At 31.8% G+C, this 13,820-nt stretch overlaps 2 protein-coding genes across 2 annotated transcripts in view; one reads left to right on the top strand and one right to left on the bottom strand.

Annotated features, from left to right (window-relative positions):
- The window catches only part of LOC124357526 (putative helicase MOV-10), a 78,561-nt gene extending 76,361 nt beyond the window's left edge, over positions 1-2,200 (bottom strand). The window contains exon 1 of the mRNA XM_046809408.1: positions 1,987-2,200. The gene's annotated coding sequence lies outside the window, so the exon portion shown is untranslated. The remainder of the gene's footprint in view (positions 1-1,986) is intronic.
- Positions 2,201-5,873: 3,673 nt separating this feature from the next.
- Positions 5,874-13,820, top strand: part of LOC124357525 (homeodomain-interacting protein kinase 2) — a 60,536-nt gene continuing 52,589 nt past the window's right edge. The window contains exon 1 of the mRNA XM_046809407.1: positions 5,874-6,212. The gene's annotated coding sequence lies outside the window, so the exon portion shown is untranslated. The remainder of the gene's footprint in view (positions 6,213-13,820) is intronic.

Below are 13,820 nucleotides of genomic sequence, written 5' to 3'. Positions count from 1 at the left end.
TATATATTTCCTGAAATTTCTTTGGTTATATATAATAACTGTTTGGGTTATTCTATAATTTTTCCATAATTAGTTATATTTATAGTTTTCTAAAACTACATAATATTTCCTATTAGGCCTACTTATAAACCATAAATTTATAAATTTTGATATAGCCTAGTACAAGCTTTAGAAACCATTTTATATTTTGCTGAATGAAAATTTTTTCTCAAATGTTTTGAATAATGGCAAAATGTAACTTTTTTTACTTTTCAAAAAATAATTTATATAAATTATTTTATTAGTAGGCCTACTGTACATTATATTTTATTCTAAGTTAGAAAATATGCAATATAACATGTATTCATAGATAAATGTATTAGCAAAACTTGTTAAATACCAAAGTCTTACGTGTACACCCGATTTTCAGAATTTATGCGCATCGCTGCTTTTTGTTCTATAGCATTATTATGCTTCCATAAATGTGTATAATGTTTACGTTTTTCTGAAACTAGATACAATTTTACACAGAATGGCTATCTCACTATAACTTCATTTGCTAGGTATGGTCTCCCCCAAATTTAAGAAATATTTTTCGTAAATTTTATATTTGATTAAAAAAAGTGTTTATTAAAAAATGTTGGATGGTTAATTTTACAATATAGTGTAATTCTACGTTTGATCCTGAACACAAAAATATATACTTTGATTTATAGCCTATTGCTTAAATTTTATATTTTTAATAATGTTTTAAAAAAACCTTGCACGAAGCTCCAAGACAGCCTGACACTACAGGTTCTAGGGTTAATTCTGATGACAGCATGTTATGTTATTAAGTATGAAGGAACCTCATAACAGGCTTGCCTTTGAGGCCCTATTGTTTTCCCTTTGTGTGGGTGAATTTTTAGCATAGAATGGAATTATTGTAAGCAATGTATTGGGGTACGGTCCAATAAGCGGACCCGGTTTTTTATATCGAAATTGGCAAACGATATTACTTAATCATAACCATCGATATAATCAATCGATACTGATGAATTATTTTTAACAACTTAAATAATCTATATGAACAGCTGTAAACACTTTCAAATAATACAAGGTAATATTTTAAATTTCACGTAACATTGTGTATTAAAATGGCCGTCAATCTTAGGAAGCTTCACGAAATTGCTTTAAAAGACGATAAAATATGTTTTTTATGGCTTCAGGATGTTGGGTTAGTACCTAAGAATCCATTATGTGATATTTGTGGAAAGGTAACAAATGTAACTGTCAGAGGAGCTAACATGGTCGTCTTCAGATGCAAAAAAAGAAGGTAATGGTGGACACAACTTTAGTAAAAACGTTTTCGTTCTGTTTCATTTAGTTAAAGTTATGAGTTTCCCTGATTTTGGTTATGTTCATTTATTATTTGTTATCATTAAATTCACATTTTAATTTAAACATATGATTGTTATTACTTTTATATCGATTGATAGTCTATGATTCGATATGCGAATATTAGGTATCGATGATTATATTCTTCGATATAAAAAACCGGGTCCGCTTATTGGACCCTACCCATGTATTGTTTATACCTAGCCTACATTTGAGAAAAATAAATTATTCTTGATTCTTGGTTAAGACATTTTGTATATTTTGTAAAGTAATTTTTAAAATTATTTCTACTTTTTATAAAGCTTTACTTTTGGATATTTTTGTTTTACTTTTTGTTTTTTCACTTATAATGAAAAACAAAACCAAAATATAAATAAAAAAATTAATCCAACTACTTATATAGGTATGTTCCTTGTTTCATACTGAAAAATGAAATATATAATAGTATACACTTTACTTCAATAAACATTCTACATAGGTTTGAATGAGTTTTGCACAACTAGCAAAATAGTGCCTGCCATTATAGGAATTTTAACTGCCAGATCCAGAGTTAAGATTCATTTCAACTTATAATAGTCTAAATCAATTTTTTATTAGTTTTAACGTACACTAATAATTAACCTATAATACCTGATATAACTGTTTATGTTGGAATTAACTGGGCATCTTAGATGTTCTGAGCAGTCCTGTAATCGAAAACAATGGTGCCACGTTTCTCACCCTTTGTCCCTTCCTCTGGAATTTCAGAGATTAACAAAGAAATTGCAACTACAAATAACCCTAGCAAACTAAGACTTCAGACCCTAAACAAGATGACTAACGTACTATACTGACTGACTCACATCACAACACTACGGAAAACGGAACAACAAAAAAAAAACAGTGATGTCGATTTCCGAACAACGTTTACTCAGAGAGGAATACAAACATTCCCCTTTCCCACCATAAGCTGAAATTTACCCCAATAATTATGGTTGTTTTAATTCAAAAGTTAATACTATTCACATATGTATATTACAACTATTAACTTTTTCTGCCTATGTCATTTTTCATTTTTATTTCTTCATATTAAGGAATTCTAATAACATTTAAACAAATTTACACAGCACAAAAATAATCTAAAGACAATTTGCAATAGCTTGAAAAAAAATGTATACACATTCTGTTACAAAAGACCACTTTCAAATCTAATTCAACTTAAAGACTCTTACTCTGTGAATGTACCTCACAGAGAAATATGGATAATCACCAAATATTTCAGTTGAAAATCGTACACAACGTACTTAAAGCCCCTTGGTAAGAATAACAACATTGAAGACTTATGACTCAAATATTGAATTGTTTAAGTACTAGTATATAATATTTTAGATACAAACAAACACGTGACAACTATCCTATGTTAAACGTTATTAGCTTTGAAAATTGTTCTGATAAAATATTACTGATAAGAAATTTTAATCTGCCTCAGTCTGATGTTGCCAGGCCGGTAATGACTCTTCCACGCTGTATCATAGATTTGGCTGATTCCTATGATCTCAAGCACTTCAAGGGCGTTTCTAACCCTCATAGAGTCATTCTTGACTTCGTTATTTCATCTATTCCAGATACTGAAGTAAACCTGACTTTTAATTGTCTTCTCTCAGAATATATGCATTATTCTACTTTTGTTGTTTCAGTGGATCTGTATCAGACATGTTATAACCATAAAGTATACCCGTGACTAAAAAATGTAATAATAATGAAATAATTTTCAATCAGAATATGTTTTGGACCTGCCTGTTCATGGTGGACTGTGTGAAGGTGAACAATCATTTAGCATGTTATACACTCACCTATCTATTATCGTATCTAAGAGCACAATTACAAAACTTCCCTAAGTGGTTCTCCAGTACGATGAAGAGTCGCGTAATAATGAAAAACACTACTTATAAAAAAAATTCAAAGCTACCCTGTTGATCGTGTGATTTATTTGAAATTTAAGAAGAGAATGTAAATTTGTAATATCTATCATAGAGTGTATATTGGGAATATAGAAGAGAATGTCTCCCATCGTATAAAATCCATTTACACACATGTTGACAGTCTGAATCTAAATCAACATCCACCATAATTACTCTAAATTTAATGCATGTGAGGTACGTGACCCTTCTAGCACTTGCGCTCTTTTGCTCGCTTATGTCTACCGTTTTCTGTGATACGGTCTACTGATTTTGGCTGGAGCGATTGTCTTTCTGTGATCATGGTTTCTGCAACTGATATCCAAGAGAATTTAGAGGGTTTTGACCCATCCAAGAGCGCTGTCAATAACAAAAAAAACCTCATCAGTACTTAAATTCTGCGCTCCTATTCTTGCTGCTCATCTGGCAATCTTATTCAAAACAATATTCGACTTTAGAAATCTTACACTTTACCTTGAAGCAAAGTTTTTTCGTGCCAATTTTTAAGTCTCGTGATAAAATTAACGTTACTAATTATAGATCAATTCTTTTCCAGTTGGGTGTAACCAAAATGTTTCAGGCACTCGTCCTGAACCATCTTGCTTGAAAAATATATATTTTGGATAGTCAGCACGGGTTCCTTCATAGCAGATAAATTCCTACAAATCTTTCAGTATTTCAGGAATTCATCATGTCTGCTTTAGTTAACTCCTGCCAATTTGACTGCAACTGCTGTGCTTGGACTGTTAAAAACGTTCGACAGTCTTGCGAGCTATGGAGTTGGTGGACAACTCCTGAAGAAGGTAGGAGGTTATCTTGTAAACCGTAAACTGATAGTTAAGAGTGAGGGAGCCCTTTCAGCACCTTTTCATGTTCTATCCGGTGTTACTCACGGTTTTCACTTGGGAACATTACTCTTTATCACCTTTATCAATGACATTAACAATGCATTAACAGCCAATAATTTTATGTTTGCAAGTAATTTCAATATCGTCGCCCTGGTGGGGGGGGAGAGAGAGAGAGAGAGAGAGAGAGAGAGAGAGAGAGAGAGAGAGAGAGAGAGAGAGAGAGAGAGAGAGAGAGAGAGAGAGAGAGAGAGAGAGAGAGAGAGAGGGAGGGGGGGAGAGGAAGACGAAGCGTGGGCTCCCCCTCCCTGTTCCTGACCAACCACTCCTTTGTCGCCACTTTACCACTTGTAAGGTATTTTTTTACATAACAGCTGTTTTACAAACACAGTAATAGTAAAAAAAGCTGTTTTCAATAAACATTTGTTGAAATACTTCTTAATTATACTAACATGTGATGTTTCTCTACCGTTTGATCAACGCTGAGTTGGACTGCCCAAACCTTCTAGAAAAAATCAACTTCAAGGCATCATTTGGAACCTGAGCCATGAATTCTTTCACTAAGGTCGCAACTTCCTCCTCTTATGCAGCAAATGGCCTAATGCTGAGGATTCAGCGGCTAGGGAACAACATTCCATCCACCCTCGACATCTTTATCGCATCCACATCTGCAATCAAAAGCCGGCTTGCATCACTGTAGCTGTTATTATTATTGGCTCGTCTCTACACCTACCCTGCCTGTGTTGTGTCTCAGTCTTTTATTTTATTATCACAGTTAACTTGTTTGTCAAAACTGTTACCTACGTCATAGTTCATTTCTTGTTTTGCATCGTTCTTGTTAAGCATCTTTCTTTGTTATTGTTATATATTTATCTATTTTTATTGTTACACATTACTTGTTATCTATTTATACTTTCTTGTTATGCATCTTACAATTCATATCTATTTGTTTCATTATGTATCTATTGTTTTGTTTACTGGTTACATATTCTATTGTTTTTGTTTTAGTCTACTAATTAGTTTCTTTGGTCAATTGTTATGCATGTAGATAAAATTGAAACTTACTTGTTGAAATGGTGATGTCGTTGAAATAATAAAAATTAAAAAAAATATTAAATACGAGTGAAATACACTATTCTTAACATCAATAATAACATTTCTTAACAACGACAAAAACAAAACATAGCTCCAAAACGCCAATGTAGGGAAGCAAAGCACCAGCAAGAAATAGATCAAGCAATGTAAGAGGGGGTGGTGGTAGGCGTGGTCAAGCTCCTGTTCCTCCCCCTCTCCCATGCGCAAGAAATCTTCGCGCAGGTTGTTTTCAATGCGGCTCATCTATAACCGTTACCTATTGTTATTTTACTGTTATTGCAGCTTGCAATCGTACTTTGTTGTGGCTTATTGATTTTGTATTAATTTAGCTGTTTACGTACTTACTGTCTTTTATTGGTTTGTATGTACTATCTATATTTTGTCATCTAACTTGCACCTTTATTGTAAAATTTGTCTGCATCGTTGGAATAAACAAACACCGTCAATGCGACACATGACATATACCGACTTTAAGACAGCTGTATTATTAATAATGTGCGTCCCCCGCAGTGTAAGTGTTATTTTGTTAATTTAGCAAAAACATGTTTTGTATTATACATATGAATTATTAATTGTGATGTACACACTTTGTTTTCTATGCTTGCTTACTATGCTTCATTTCCAAGAACGAAGTCACGAAGTTGGCCGTAGATAAACGGAGATGGACGAACGATGTGGAAGTGACTCTGTGGGTGTTGTGACTTAGGTATGGATGTAGTGAAATGATTGTAAATTCTGGGTAATGTAATTACCCCAGATTAAACATTGTTTGAATTTATAAGTGTGTAAGATGTGTGTTTTGGATTTGAGTGTACTTCCAGTGTGAAATCGTATTATAGTGCTACAAACTAGAGACAATTTTCCCAAACGCCCGTGACTTCTTTCAAGATGGCAGTAGTAATCTGAATCTGAGCGACCTCGTCTTTGTTCTGGACAGTATGAAAGTTGAGTCTCTACGGACGAAAACGGAGCGTATAAGGTAATGGAAAGTTGCATATAAACGACTGGATATTATATAGACATTTGTCTTGTTTTTAAAGGGATGTGCTCTTTGAAATTTGTCGAATTTTCTCAACCGTATGTTGACATCATTCTGCTTTGCCTTGGGTATCCAATTACGACCAAATATATTATAATAGAATCAAAATAGTTTTTGTACTAATTTTAAACATTTTTGTATGTCGAATTTCTATGCAGTACACATTATGTCGTGTGTTGCTACAGATTGTTGGCATAAATAAGTAAATTTTATGGGTCTTAAATATTTTCTCTAAAATGGTGGCCTAATTTTAGCCATGTCTATGGCTTCTTATTTTGATTTCTCAACATTTTTGTTTTAGGTAGTGTAGCCTAATTCTTATTCTTTTATTAGGCCAATTACATATTTATTTTTATTTTGTTGACTCATTTCTAGATATATTCAATTAGGCCTAGGCCTAATGCACCATTCTATTAATACAAAGAAAGCCAAAAAGGACCTTGGCCTAACAAATATGCAATAAATTAAATTTTACATTAAGTTATTAATTATCATAAACAAGGTAATTTACATGTGTCAATATAAGATAGAGATAGAGATTTTGTTTAATGACTAGGCTTAGCCTAGGAGAGTTTTACACATCCAATTAATAATAGCAGTTAAACATTCAATATGTTAGTGTAAGCGATGAGAAAATAATTAAACTGTCAGACTAAAAACAAAATGTCGGACCAAATAACGTAATAGATGTTTCAAAGACCGATAAGATTTTGCTTGTTTTCAATCTTAGAAATTAACTTATCCATATTAATATAATTTAACTTACAAATTAAAATATATGGTAGGGTACGATAAGCGGACCTGGTTTTTTATATCGAAATTGGCAAACGATACTACTCAATCATAACCATCAATATAATCAATCGATACAGATGTTGATATAGATCATTTAACCTTTGAGTGCCAAGTATTTTTTGAGTGGGTATACTGAAAAGTGCCAGGTATTTTTCTAGTGGGTGTACCTAAAAGTGCCAGCCCTTTTTCAGGCATTTTCAGGGTTTTAGTAAAAAATTCACAGTTAGATTATTTAATAAGCTATCAACATGATTCTTTTTATATTTTTCTCTGAAAACTCTGTTTAATTAACATAAAATAACAAAGTTACCATAACACTAACTTAAATTTAGGAATACAAAAATGGACTTACCTAAAAAAAATTCAAAAATATTTTTTAATTTCATTTTTCAACCAAATTATTATGACAAAAAAATTCATATCCTTTTCTTAGTCTATATCACTGGAAAGTGTAAGCAATTGTCTGTAAATCTTGAAAAATTTATATTATTATCTTCAACAATGAGTAAGTTATACAACTTTTAAGAAACTATTGTCACATTGTTTCTGGTAGCTATGGCAACCAAAAATGTTTATATGTGAGTTGATTTAATAAGCTATCAACGTGATTCTTTTTTATTTTTCTCTGAAAACTCTGTTTAATTAACATAAAATAACAAAGTTACCATAACACTAAATTTAGAAATACCAAAAATGGACTTACCTAAAAAAATTCAAAAATATTTTTTAACCCTTTTAGTGCCAACGTCCGTATATACGGACGTTTAAAAAACTACCGATAAATGCCAACGTCCGTATATACGGACGTTTGAATAACTACCGAAGAATGCCGACGTCGTTCGGAGTAAAAGTCATACCGCAATAATTTTTTAACTTGTTCTAAATTTGTTGGTATAAAAACAATCGGAATGAACCAATCTACGTAAAAAAATTAATAATAGTAATATCGTAAGGTTAGTCAGGTTTTTAGCCATGATAGAAATGGCCGTGGTTGTTGCATCAGACAAAGTTGTGTCAGCTGATAGTTCACGTCTAACCTCTGTGTTTGGTTGTTTGTTTTGCTGCTTCCACAGTGTTTGTTTGTTGATAAATAGTTTACTAACAATGTTTTACTAACATAAAAAGTAAACTTCAATAAAATGTAAACCACATTTGTGTGCAAACACTGTAAAAAAGGATTGCATCCCTTATGTTTGCTTCACCATATTTGTGTTACCGCCTAACTATAATACCTATGTACAAAAGTTTGTAAATTTTGTTGTTGATATTTTACAAAGTGTACATTATTTTTTAAGTAGAAAGTAGTTTCAGACAGTTTTTAATGGTTTCATAGTGGAAAATAGGTACTTTGGGATTATACCGACCACACCCAGACATGAATCGTTATTTGACATTTAGCGGTACTTTGGGATTATACCGACCACACCAGTATGAAGAACACAAAAATATAAATTTATAGAAATAGACATGATAGAAAGAAAAACAACTTTTTAATTGCAAAATTACAAACTTACAAGCATTTCTAGGTATTGTGATCGGTATTTTTTGTCGCTGTTATCTTATCTTTCTCGAGAATCCCGATTACGGCAGGCCGCGCGGCATCACATGATTTGCACTGTACATAATTGCCTTTCCATTACAATTCAATTTATATTTCTGATCAGCCCCTCTAGAATTTGATATTTTACTGATAGGTACTATCTCGAGGGATGTTTTTCTTTCCTTGACATCAGCGCGGGCTTCGGCAGCACCTTAGCCGGAGGCACTCGCATTTTGGGTGGCGGAATGTGATCAAGAATAAAAACAAGTTTTGAGTGTTTTTTTCAATAAAGAGTTTAGTTTTAGTTTGGTAATGTTTGTTTTTGTTGAATTTTTGTGTTTGGAGAAATGTAGAGGTAAAACACGGAAGTACAACAAAGCGACGAACCAGCTGAACGGGCGGCGAGACTCTGCAATCACGTTATCTACTAGACCGCTCGACTTTGACCTCTGTCTGAGGATGGGGAGGGGTTTGCGATAAGACAATTCCTGTTTTATATTGACGAAATATTGTTCTACGCTAATCTAGTAATCAGTAGAAGCAAAATGTCAAATAACGATTCATGTCTGGGTGTGGTCGGTATAATCCCAAAGTACCCATTTAGCTTCTACAGATTACTAGATTAGCGTAAAACAATATTTCGTCAATATAAAACAGGAATTGTCTTATCGTAAACCCCTCCCCATCCTCAGACAGAGGTCAAAGTCGAGCGGTCTAGTAGATAACGTGATTGCAGAGTCGCGTTGCTTTGTTGTACTTCCGTGTTTTACCTCTACATTTCTCCAAACACAAAAATTCAACAAAAACAAACATTACCAAACTAAAACTAAACTCTTTATTGAAAACACTCAAAACTTGTTTTTATTCTTGATCACATTCCGCCACCCAAAATGCGAGTGCCTCCAGCCATCAGCGCGGCCTTCGGCAGCTGCCCCGCGCTGATATCAACGAAAGAAAAACATCCCCTCGAGATAGTACCTATCAGTAAAATATCAAATTCTAGAGGGGCTGATCAGAGTTATAAATTGAATTGTAATGGAAAGGCAATTATGTACCGTGCAAATCATGTGATGCCACGCGGCCTGCCGTAATCGGGATTCTCGAGAAAGATAGATAACAGCGACAATAATACCGATCACAATACCTGGAAATGCTTGTAATTTTGTAATTACAGAGTTGTTTTTTCGTTCTATCGAATGTATGTTTCTATAAATTTATATTTTTGTGTTCTTCATACTGGTGTGGTTGGTATAGTCCCAAAGTACCGGAAAATATTATAAGCTTTATAAAGAAGCTAAATAGTGTAAATAACACAAAAAAGTGAAAATGTAACTTTCTAAAAAAATTTACATGACTTTTTTGGTTTTTGAAATATTAATAAAAACTTTTTATGTGTTTATTCAGTTTTAATTCCTCTTTCAAGTGATAGTATGTGTTATATTGAAATAATTTTTTTAAAGTACTATTTTTCATGTGAAACTGGAAAAATATAAAAACTGTAAGTAAATTGTCTACTTTTTTAAATTTTTTAAAGTTAATTACATTTAGAAATATAATTTGCTTTATAGCTTTTTATAAGGAAATTTATTTTACTGCAAAACGATGAAAAAATTAGGAAAATATCTCAATATTTGTAATTTTTACAATTCTTGTAGTAAAACACTGCAAAACCGCTGAAATAGGCCTGGCATCCTTCAGTAGTATTATGTGAAAAATCAATGACATTTCTCAAACCAACTTTTGATTTTTTGTCTGGCACTAAAAGGGTTAATTTCATTTTTCAACCAAATTATTATGACCAAAAAAATTTATATCCTTTTCTTAGTCCATATCACTGGAAAGTGTATGCAATTGTCTTGTAAATCTTGAAAAATTTATATTATTATCTTCAATAATGAGTAAGTTATACAACTTTTAAGAAACTATTGTCACATTGTTTCTGGTAGCTATGGCAACCAAAAATGTTTATATGTGAGTTTCATAATTTAAAGTTTGACCGGAAGTGTACTATAACAATGTATTTTGAAAAGAACGATTCGTCACAAACATTTCAATATATTATTTAAAAATATTAAAGGTTACAATTTTTAGTGACTTTTTCCCAAACGTCCGGTAAAATCGGACGTCGGCACTTTTCGGCCAACTTTTGTCGCCCGGTAAAATCGGACGTTGGCACTCAAAAGGTTAAGTGAATTGTTCCAAATAATTAATCTGTATCGATTGATTATATTGATGGTTATGATTGAGTAATATCGTTTGCCAATTTCGATATAAAAAACCGGGTCCGCTTATCGTACCCTACCCCATAGTAGATATTTCAAATAACTATATAGTTCAGCTGGTTTTAAATCTTAAAAATTAATATATTATCATAGTGTTAAATAACAAACTATGCTATCTATATTTATAACATTTTAGGAGCAAAACAATGTAACCTTTACTTACTTTTTACTATTTTCAAGAATAAACATGTTTCACTCACGTGACATGAAGAACAAACGTACATCCACATTATACTTGCCGCCATTAGTCAAATACCAAATACGATTCGAATTCAAATTAATTTGGATAATAATGTCAATCTGAATTACATTTTAGGCTTTTAAAAATTGTATTAATAGTGAAACTATACTTTTATGTGTTAAAGTAGTTTATTTCTTTCAGATTATATAAAATAAAAAAACTTTATATTAATTATGTTTGAGCAGCGTAGTACTTACAATTGCCTCTAAAAATCTATAGCCAATTTGAAATGGTAATTTTGCAGGTAGCCTACCTATGCCATTCAAACTACATTCATTAATTAAAAAGTCATAGTTTGTTTTGTTCCAACTAAAATAGTACACTTGATTTTCAATATATAAATAATGCCAAATTTAAAATGCTAAAAAAAATCTTGTGAATTGTCTTTAACAACGTTGTGTTTGTTCTGATTCTTCTTCCAAAGATACACTATTTAATATCTACCTTTAATTGTAGTTTTTATCTCCTCACTACAAACTGGACATTTCGATTTAAAGGCGTAAGATAATTATTTTGTAACCATTTAAAAAATAGTTCAGTGTTAAAAATACATTTTGAGACAATAATTGCATGTTCATCGCCATATTTCTTTGCAGATGTCACTAGCATACTCAGTATGTTAATGAAATAAAAACTGCTGGCAATGATTAGTTATGAATAATCATAGGTAAAATATTGTATTTCATAGTTTTAATATTTTTAATCTATAACTATGATTCAGTTGTGGTGGTGGCCGCTTATTATACTACAGCCCTATTAAAAATCAATTGTTGATCGTCCTTGTAAATTTTAATCAGACTTAGTTTATAATTATGCTGTAAAGATTGTATTAAGCTGCCTACACTATTTATTCAAATGTTATTTTTGAACGATTCTATGTATATAATATACACAACAAGAATTATGATACATTACCAACAAGAATAATTCATTATAAATTTATCAACATCAAATTTACTAAAACATTAAGTTACAAAATAACAAAACCGACTATGGATTAAACCTCCATATGAAAAAGTTACAATATTTATGTTTTATATGATTTTGTTAAGTGGGAAAAAATATTCTCCCCATGAGTTCCGAGGAGCCAAACCCACATATGTATGTATAGAAATATCTCACATAATTTCATATTCATTGCAATTTTCAAATTCTCTAAGTAATAAAAAAAAAAAAAATTAAGTTCTTTCTTGCTGTTTATTTTTTATATCATAAATTACTGAACTAATAAGTTGAAATCATATGTTAAGAAATAAACTGTAATATCAAACTTTTATGTGGATCAAAGCAATTAAACCATTCTTAACGGTTTGGTGTGAGCACCCATTGCTAGTTAAGAGTAGAGTCATTACCATTAGAAGTAAAACATTAACTGGCAAAGGGAGATAATTTCACAACTAACTGATTACAAAACATTGCATTACTTAATATAGATAACAATGGCTGCTCACACCAAACCGGTGTGTACTTCCGTAACAAAATATTTTTAATAAGAGTTATTTACATCTCCCTTTCTGAAATTTTGCAAATGTGTAGTCAGTTTATAATGTAAATAACATACATTTCGGGTAGGGTGCGATAAGGAGACCCGGTTTTTTATATCGAAGAATGTAATGATCAATACCTAATATTCGCATCTCAAATCCTAGACTATCAATCGATATAAAAGTATCTATAGTCCTCAATAACAATCATAAGTTTTAAATTAAAATATGAATTTAATATTTACAGTAAACAAATAAATTATTATAACCAAAATTAGGCAAACTGAAGACGACCATATTTGCTCCTCTCACAGTTACAGTTGTTTCTTTTCCACAAATTTCACATAATGAGTTTTTCGGTACGATTCCAACATGTTGAAGCCATGAAAAACACGTCTTACCATCTTTCCAAGCAATGCTGTGTAGTTTTTTTTTTTAATTAACTGCCATTTTGTAATCAAATGTTACTTATGTAAAATTGAAATATTACCCTATTTGTATTATTTGAAAGTGTTTACAGCTGTTGATAAAGATTATTTAAGTCAATTCATCAAAATAAATATTGATTTTATCTGTATTGATTGATTATATCGATGGTTATGATTAAGTAATATTGTTTGCCAATTTCGATATAAAAAACCGGGTCCGCTTATCGTACCCTACCCTACATTTCTTTATTGAAGGGGGCGTATTTAGTGTTATTTAAGAACAGTTTTTGGGAGGATAAAAAAAATTCAAAATAAACAAAACATAAAGTAACACTTCAAATGGGAAAGATTGCTAAAAATTTGAGCTCTTAAGCTTTAATACTTTTTTTAGCTGCGTTGAGACATTACCAAAATCTGCCTTTTAATGGTATTTTAAAAACCTGTCACTCAAACACCAAAGGGCAGAAAAATTTAATTTTTTTTTCATTTGAACTGACATTGGTAAATACAAATAGTATACAAAAAATCAAAATCTAATAGGTTAAGTCCAGACCACTGGTTGATTCGACATGGAGTGATCCAAGTATAGGCTGCTTACTTACGTACCGGCAAGCCGGACAGTCCTGCCTGAACAGTCCGCCGGAGACTGGCGGACTGTTGGCCTGATCATACCATACACGTTCAGTTGAATCCAGTCCAGCAAGCAGTATTTTTGTGTGTAGTGAATGACTTGCAATACCTGTTATGTAATTGAAATGGCTTTATTTGGCCAATTTGG

The sequence above is a fragment of the Homalodisca vitripennis genome, chromosome 3 (assembly GCF_021130785.1).
Source record: "Homalodisca vitripennis isolate AUS2020 chromosome 3, UT_GWSS_2.1, whole genome shotgun sequence".
Lineage (NCBI taxonomy): Eukaryota > Metazoa > Arthropoda > Insecta > Hemiptera > Cicadellidae > Homalodisca > Homalodisca vitripennis.
The sequence above is the reverse complement of the archived record's forward strand: the minus strand, read 5'-3'. Positions and strand labels throughout refer to the sequence as shown.